Below are 7254 nucleotides of genomic sequence, written 5' to 3'. Positions count from 1 at the left end.
GCAAGCTGGATGCAGAACAGATGCCTCAAACTCAATACAAACCAAACAGAGAATACTGATCTTTGGTGGCCTCCCTCATCCACACCAACAGAGCACACAAGGAACCTCGGAATAATACTCAACAGCAAGTTATCTGTGAAGAAGCAGATAAATGCGGTTTTGTCCTCCTGCTTCCTCACCCTGTGCATGCTGAGGAAAATCTTCAAGTGGCTCCCCATCAGCATCAGATGCACCGTCACCAATACCTTCATCACTAGCCGCCTGGACTTTGCACCTCCCTCTATGCAGGAATCACCTCACAACTACTAAACAGACTCCAGACCATTCAGCACGCTGCACCCAGGCTCAGCCTCGACCTCCCGAGGGGGACCCACATTGTTCCCCATGTAAAATCTCTGCACTGGCTCCCCATTAGCAAACGCTGCCAGTTCAAACTGCCCACCTACGCCTATAGCCCTACACAACAAGAGACCAGCATACCTCAACCACAGGGTGAAGTTCCACCAACCCACAAAAAGTACGCTCCACATCCCTCTTAAAAGCCCACACGCCCTGCATTCACAGGAGCTGGAGGGGCGGCCATGCCTTTCGCACATTGCAGCCAAGTCCTGGAATGGCCTCCCCTCCAACCTCTGAGCAGCCCCTACCCTACAGGAATTCAAGAAAGGCCTAAAAAACTGACTCTTGTACTAAATCATCTGAAGAGCAGCACCTCCCTCCACCCCACCCCTTCTAGGACCTGGATACCTTCACAGGTGATAAGCCACGCTTTACAAGCCCTGTTTGATTGATTGATGTAGTCCACGCACAGACAAATAAGGATATGGAACAGTACAGTATGGAGGTGAGATTTGGTGGCAAAGTGAAGGTTTTAATAGTGTACAGATAGGATATAAATGTGCCTGTGTGTGGTAGACAATCTAGCAAAGTGATATAACATCCTTTTTACGTTGTACATAGTTGTATTTTCTAACATTTGGTTTTGTATTTCTTAACCGTGGAAACGTCCATACTTTGCCTGCAAAGTATAGAGGTATAACATGGAGGAGGGTTCCCAGACATCAGAGTCGGTGTGACATTATTGCTATTTGGAGTGTGAATTTTAGCCAAAAGTTAGATATCCTTCTTGTAAGGGATATAGGAATGTACTCAACTCTGTAGAGTTTTTCTTAGCAATCAAGTTTCTTCTCTCTTTTCCTCCATGTACTCCCTGCCCCTTTTGTTGCAAATTTATTGATGTCATCATTTTGATTATTTGTTGTATCCACATTTATTGCTTCATATCACACATTTACATCCTCCATTGACTTCTTGTTCCCCCCTTTTTTTTTAAACAGAAACAATATATGCATACCCGTCTTCTTTTCTACTTGACAGATCATAAACGTTCTCACGTCAATGAGGTTTACCAGGACTGACACTGATAAGTCATAAAGAACAGAATACCTAATTGCAATAACATTTTCTCTGGCACTCTGCATCCCAAACAGAGCTCACCTAAATCTAATATTCTCCAATGGCATATATTCTGCAAATTCCTCCCTTTGTTTGAGTGCACACAAATTTGCAACCATAAATGCATCGCTGATTATGATCAATGGATCGTCTGTGAAAGTCCTTCAGGATATTCTCTGTTAAAAGTACTTCTGATGTAACTTCAATGTGGGAAGCCAGCTGTCTGAGGACCTCAGTCCACCTGACCACTCTGAAAATAGTGGCTATTTTCTTCTCGGAGAAGCTTTAGGAGATTCATAAGGAGACATATTTAGGCTTGGTCTGAATATTTACTGCAGCAGCCACAGCTAAATCCCATATTGGTATTCAAATCAAAGTCAATTTCTTCAACTGTAACGCACAATCCAAAGTCCAGTGCTGTCTCTGTTTTGTGCCTTTCAGAGATTCATGTACATTAAGCCTCCCAAAACCAGATTTAGACTACATAGACCACAAAATCCACCTATGGACGTATTGTTAAATGGATATCATGACACCTGAATAGCCAGTTAATACAATTTAAACTGCCAAAGATACTTCCCTCCTAGGTACCAGAAGGAGCCAGGGTTTGTAGCACCAAAGGAGAAAATTTGTGTTTTCATAAAATCGAATTTCAGAGGGTTCTCATTTGAGTAAAATTTCATTTTATGTAAACTGCACTGCAATCTTGCCCTGGACCAATCACAAGTGACCAGATCAACAGCACAGCCATTCGATCTACCAACCAGCCAATTTTGGGAGATTTGAATGACATTCTGATAGAGGCTTTTCAAGATTACTGATGTCAATTATGAGTAGATGAACATTAAAACTTCCTTGGTGCACCCTTGATTCACGTTTCCACATCTGAGTAGGTTCCATTCTTGTCCTTTACTGCTCTTACCCAATTGTAATTGCATATATCTTAAAAATGTATTGGTTAGCCTAGTGAAATATCTGTTTCCTGCATCTTCATCCAATGACATTATCATTCCGCTGTGTCAAATGCAGTAGAGAAGTCTACAAATGCACAATAAATTGACAGCTTCACTCCCGTAGTATATATAGCACCTAGGGATACCACTGCTCCAACGTTTCATCTGAAGTATATTCGCCTCCTAAAACCCATTTACCTTCCCAGTATAATTGCTTGCCTGTCTATACAGTCATCCACGTGCTTGTTTTGCAAACTAGCATAATCCTCTGAAGAAGGAGATAATGTGGATTTCTAAAGCATATAGCTACCCGAAGGCTTCCCAGTACTGATCGACAGGATCAATGATTGCAAGGAACATGTAAATAGGGTAGGACTAGTGAGGGTATAGCCAAGCTTTGAGCTGTTTCCTAAACCGTGTCGCATTGTCTTGGTTTCTAAGTTCTGCAGTCATTGTGTTCCACAGCTTGGGTACAAGAAGTGAGAAGGATCTTTCACCCCATCTAGTCCTTTGGAATCTGGATAACTTTAGGAGTCGGGCATTGGAAGATCTTAGTGTTCTGTTCGGGTGTAGCGTGTTATAAGTGCCCTGATCAAGGAAAGACCTTTCTAGTGGAATCTTCTGTAGGCTATACAGAGCTCTTTCAATGTTATTCTTTCCCCGAATGGGACCAGTGAAGGGCAGCCAAGGCATTTTTTGACAAGGATGCCTCTTCACGGTGAACTTAAGTAGCTTCCTAACAGTCACATTTTGGACTGCCTGGAGTCTCTTGATAACATATTTAGGTGGGCCCATATATAAGGAGTTCCTGTAGTCCACTCAGAAGAGGACTAGCGACTGAACGACAGCTCTTCTGGCTGGGGTTGGTAGAAGTTCCATGAATTTTACGCAGAGTTCTGAGGATGCCAAAACAAGTATTTTTGCTTGTGCATCCTTGGACAGAGAGCTGTCCATCCACACCCCCAGGCTTTTTATGGGGGAGGAAGGGGTAGGTGGATTACTTAAGGACTTCAGCCATTCTAGAGCAGGTTGAGGATCTGATCTATGCCCAAGTATCCTGACTTCTGTTTTTCCCTTGCTCAAGTTAAGGCATCAGTTTGCCATCCAGCTTGCAACTTTTTCTAAGCAGAGGGCCAACTGCTGGTGTTTCAATCCTATCCCGGGGGAAAGGGAGAGGACCATTTGTGTCATCAGCATATGAGATGAGCGGACATATATCTGTATATATTATAAAACTCCTAAAAAAAAAAAAGAATATCTCAGAGACGGGACTCCTGTGGTGCAGAAAATGTATTTGAAAATGCAAATAATGCATAACGCAGAAAAACGTCTGAGTTTCGGCTTTACAAGCCTTGTCCACGACGTTTGGCAGCCAGTACAGCAAAACCCTGTACACATCTTAAGAAAAAAAGTTAGAATACACATGTTGACAGGTACTTGCACTTACGTCTCCATCCTCCACTCCAGCTTGCCTCCACCTAAACTTAACCCTTGCCCTGCTGCCGTCGGCCAATGACCGACGGCAGCACTACCTCCCCAGTGCTACCGTCGGCCATTGGCCGACGGCATTCCACCCGCGCACGAAAACGCCCGCACCGCGGCAGAATTACCGCTGCGGTTAACGGGTTAAAGAATAGAGATCGGCAATGCCTACCCTGCAGTTCTTTCTTATGCAAGCTAGAGGAAGAAAAATCGATGAAGTGCCTCGTACTTCTAGCTTGCATGAAGCCGCATTAATGGGATGGATTAAAAACCGGAGAACTGGTCGTAGACGATTGGCTAGTATTGTGGCCAAAATGTTAACTTCCCCGTTGATCAAATAAACAGGCCAGTATTCAGCACAGGAGTAGGGAAGTCGGTGCATCTTAGTTATGACTACTATAGTGGTCTGGTCAAGATCTAAGGGCACATGAGCCCGTCCAAAGCGATTCTTTGTAAAGGGCCAACAGGTAAGGTGCCAGGATGTCTCTGTATGTTTAATAGAATGCCATTCAATAGTCGTCTGGCACTGGCGTTTTCACTGCCGCCAGCTGCGAGATTTCATCTCTGTCTTCGAGTGTATTCGATCTATCTAACTCTTCCCTCTCAGCTGTAGAGGCTGGGCAAGGGCATCTCATCAAGAAGAGGGGCAGCCTGCTCAGGATCCGGCCAAGGAGTAGTCCTGTAAAAAATATCGAGGGAGGCTCAGTGATTGGTGGCCTGACTATCCGCAACTTCGGGTATAATCGGACCAGCTAGGCGACACGACACAAACCAGTAGAATAGTTTGCTGTTTTTGTCTCCTCACTCGTATCCACAGGCTGTAGTGGCCAGCAAGATTTGTTTTACTGCTTCAAGCAAGTGGGCTCTGTTCTGCTAGTAATGTAATTGTGTTTAGCGCCAGAGAGTTGAGTGTCTATTCAAAGAGCATGTGTCTCCGGTCAGGTGAACCGGTCGAGCTGCACCCTTTCTTTTAACCAGAAGAGGGTCCTGGCATGTCCCCGAATAGTAGCCTTACAAGCCGCCCAGAGAGCGCCCTTGGATCGGACCGACCCAGTGTTTGGCTATAAACATGGCACTATTTTATGCTTCACATCATCAGAGTATGTAGCATCTTGAAGATGCCGCAGGTTAAGCTGCCACACGGAGTGCCTGATAGAATGCGGCGTTGTTGGACTTGGCCCTTCTGACAGGTTCACTCCTGAACTTTTTGCCTTTTAGTGTTACATAATTATAATTATTTCTGGTCTTTGCGCACTTTGGCGCAGTGTGAAGTGCGTGCGCTCTCTGAGTGGGTGTGTGAGATTGGCCTGCCCTCCCATAGGAATGCATGGAGAATGTGTGTGTCCCTGGTAATTCCTGATGCGTGGGGAGTGCAAGGTTGAGTTTGGTGTGTGCGAACTTGAATGCTGCGCGATGATGTGTGCGGCGTTCATGTGTCTAGTGTGGAAGTGCCACTTCTAGAAGTTGGCCTGTCTGTGCAGTGAATGTGCTGGCTTGTGATTGGCTGGAGCTGGCTGGTGTGCTAGGCTCCTGGAGTCTGGGTGGGTCTGCCCCGGTAGTGAATGGCGAGATCTGCATGTTGGTGGCAGGGAGGGGCTGCACCTGGCTCCTGAATAGGGCTGGGCTTTCCCCACACAATGCTGGCTCTGCCCCCTGTGGTGCGTCTAATGACCCTAGCCTGGCCAGTGAATAGTGAGAGGGGCTGAGCCCATCAGAGTGCTCCCAAACCAGCTGTGTCTGGTTTTGCCCCCAAAATACACCCTTTAGACAAAGAAATTGTTTGTATAAAAAGAGGCTGTGACCTGTTCTTGTTTCCTTACTAGAATCTACCAGGGGTGTGCTGCTGCTGGGGCCCAGGGGAAGTCTTGCCTCCCTGGGCCCTGCCCAGCCCCTGGACGCCCTGGATGCTGGAGGACTCTTTGGGATCCCTCTGCCTTTCCTGGGATGATTGGGGATTTTGCTTTGCCCTGGAACCCCTTGTGACTCTTTTTCCCCTTGTGGATTACTTTTGGTGTTGCCCAGGCTTCTTCATCCTGCCCAGCGCTGTGGGAGCGCTTTTACTTTCTTTTATAGTGGAGAACCTGGGGGCTACACCGCGCTGATGCTGCAGCCCCGGGCTGAGGGAATCCCCCCTCATAGGGATTCCCCTTCTCCAAAACTTCACAGGAGCCTACCCTGCATTGTGCCAGAGTCTCGTTATTTTTTTTATTAAGGGTGCCACCCCTTTTTATAGGTGCTTTAGCGGGTGCCCACCCCGCTTCTATGGTTTATTTTGCGGTACGAGGCAGCCTACCCCTCAAATTATGCCCCCAAAGAGGCCGTCGCCAGCGGCCCGCCTGACTGTGGGCGGGCCGCAGGACGGAAGTGACGCGTGCGGCCCAGAAGTGAGATTGCCAGCGAGGAGGTCAGGAGCCCACCCCGCCTCCTCGAGCCTCCATGCGATGGAGGGAGCCCCGGGAGAAGTGTTCAACCTGTTGCCAGGGCGCTGCCTGATGCAACCCGGAAGATAAGGAGGGAGGCCAGCGCCACGTCACGTCCGGAGCCTCGCGGGCTCCCGTTCTCAAGTCCCGGTCCCGAGACGTGGGACTGGGTGAAGAGGCGCCTGTTGCGCCCCCCTCCAGGAGCGAGATAGTCGGGCCGAGCTCCCCGGAGTGAGCCACGGAGACCGCCTTCCGCCGGAGGAGAGGAGAGCAACCCGGTGAGTGAAAACGGGCTGGGTGTAGCTCCGTCCATGTTGTGGTGCCTTGGGATGCACAGTGGTGTCCTGGCCTATATTCCCGAGCCGCCCCCGCCTGCTAAGGGGTCGCTCCGACGTGGGGGCATTTGTGTTTCCGCTGCCTGAGGGAGCAGATGGAGGCTTGTGGTGCCAATGAGGGCACCGAGTCAGAGCAGCCCCGGGTACGCGGTGGGCCGCTCCAACCTTGCCATGGGAGGGTCAGAGGGGCCCGTGTTTTTGCCCTTAAGCCCCCATTCCAAAAGTCCCCGTGAGGGGCTTGGCACCATTCTATTCTTCAGAGCCCCGTGGCTCCAACAAAGCCCCCATTAGTTTCAGAGCCTAGATGGCTCCGGGGGCACAGTTGATTTTCGGGCCTAGAGGGCTCCGAAATGCACCTATGTTTGTTCCAGAGCCAAGAGGGCTCCAACAGTTGGCGCAGTTTTGTCCTAGGGCCAGTGAGGGCCCTGTCGCAATTTTGCTGGTTCCCAGCTGCCCAGCAATTAGTGGGCAGCTGCACCGTTTAGGATCCTTTTCTTAGTGGACATGTACTTTGGACTTATTTATTTATTTATTTATTTAAAGGTTTTGTTGAGCGCGTAGTAACCCTAGAGCATCCCAGCGCTAAACCAGAGTCTCCTAGGGTTTCGG

The sequence above is a fragment of the Lissotriton vulgaris genome, chromosome 7, assembly GCF_964263255.1.
Source record: "Lissotriton vulgaris chromosome 7, aLisVul1.2, whole genome shotgun sequence".
Lineage (NCBI taxonomy): Eukaryota > Metazoa > Chordata > Amphibia > Caudata > Salamandridae > Lissotriton > Lissotriton vulgaris.
This window is presented reverse-complemented; position numbering follows the sequence as displayed.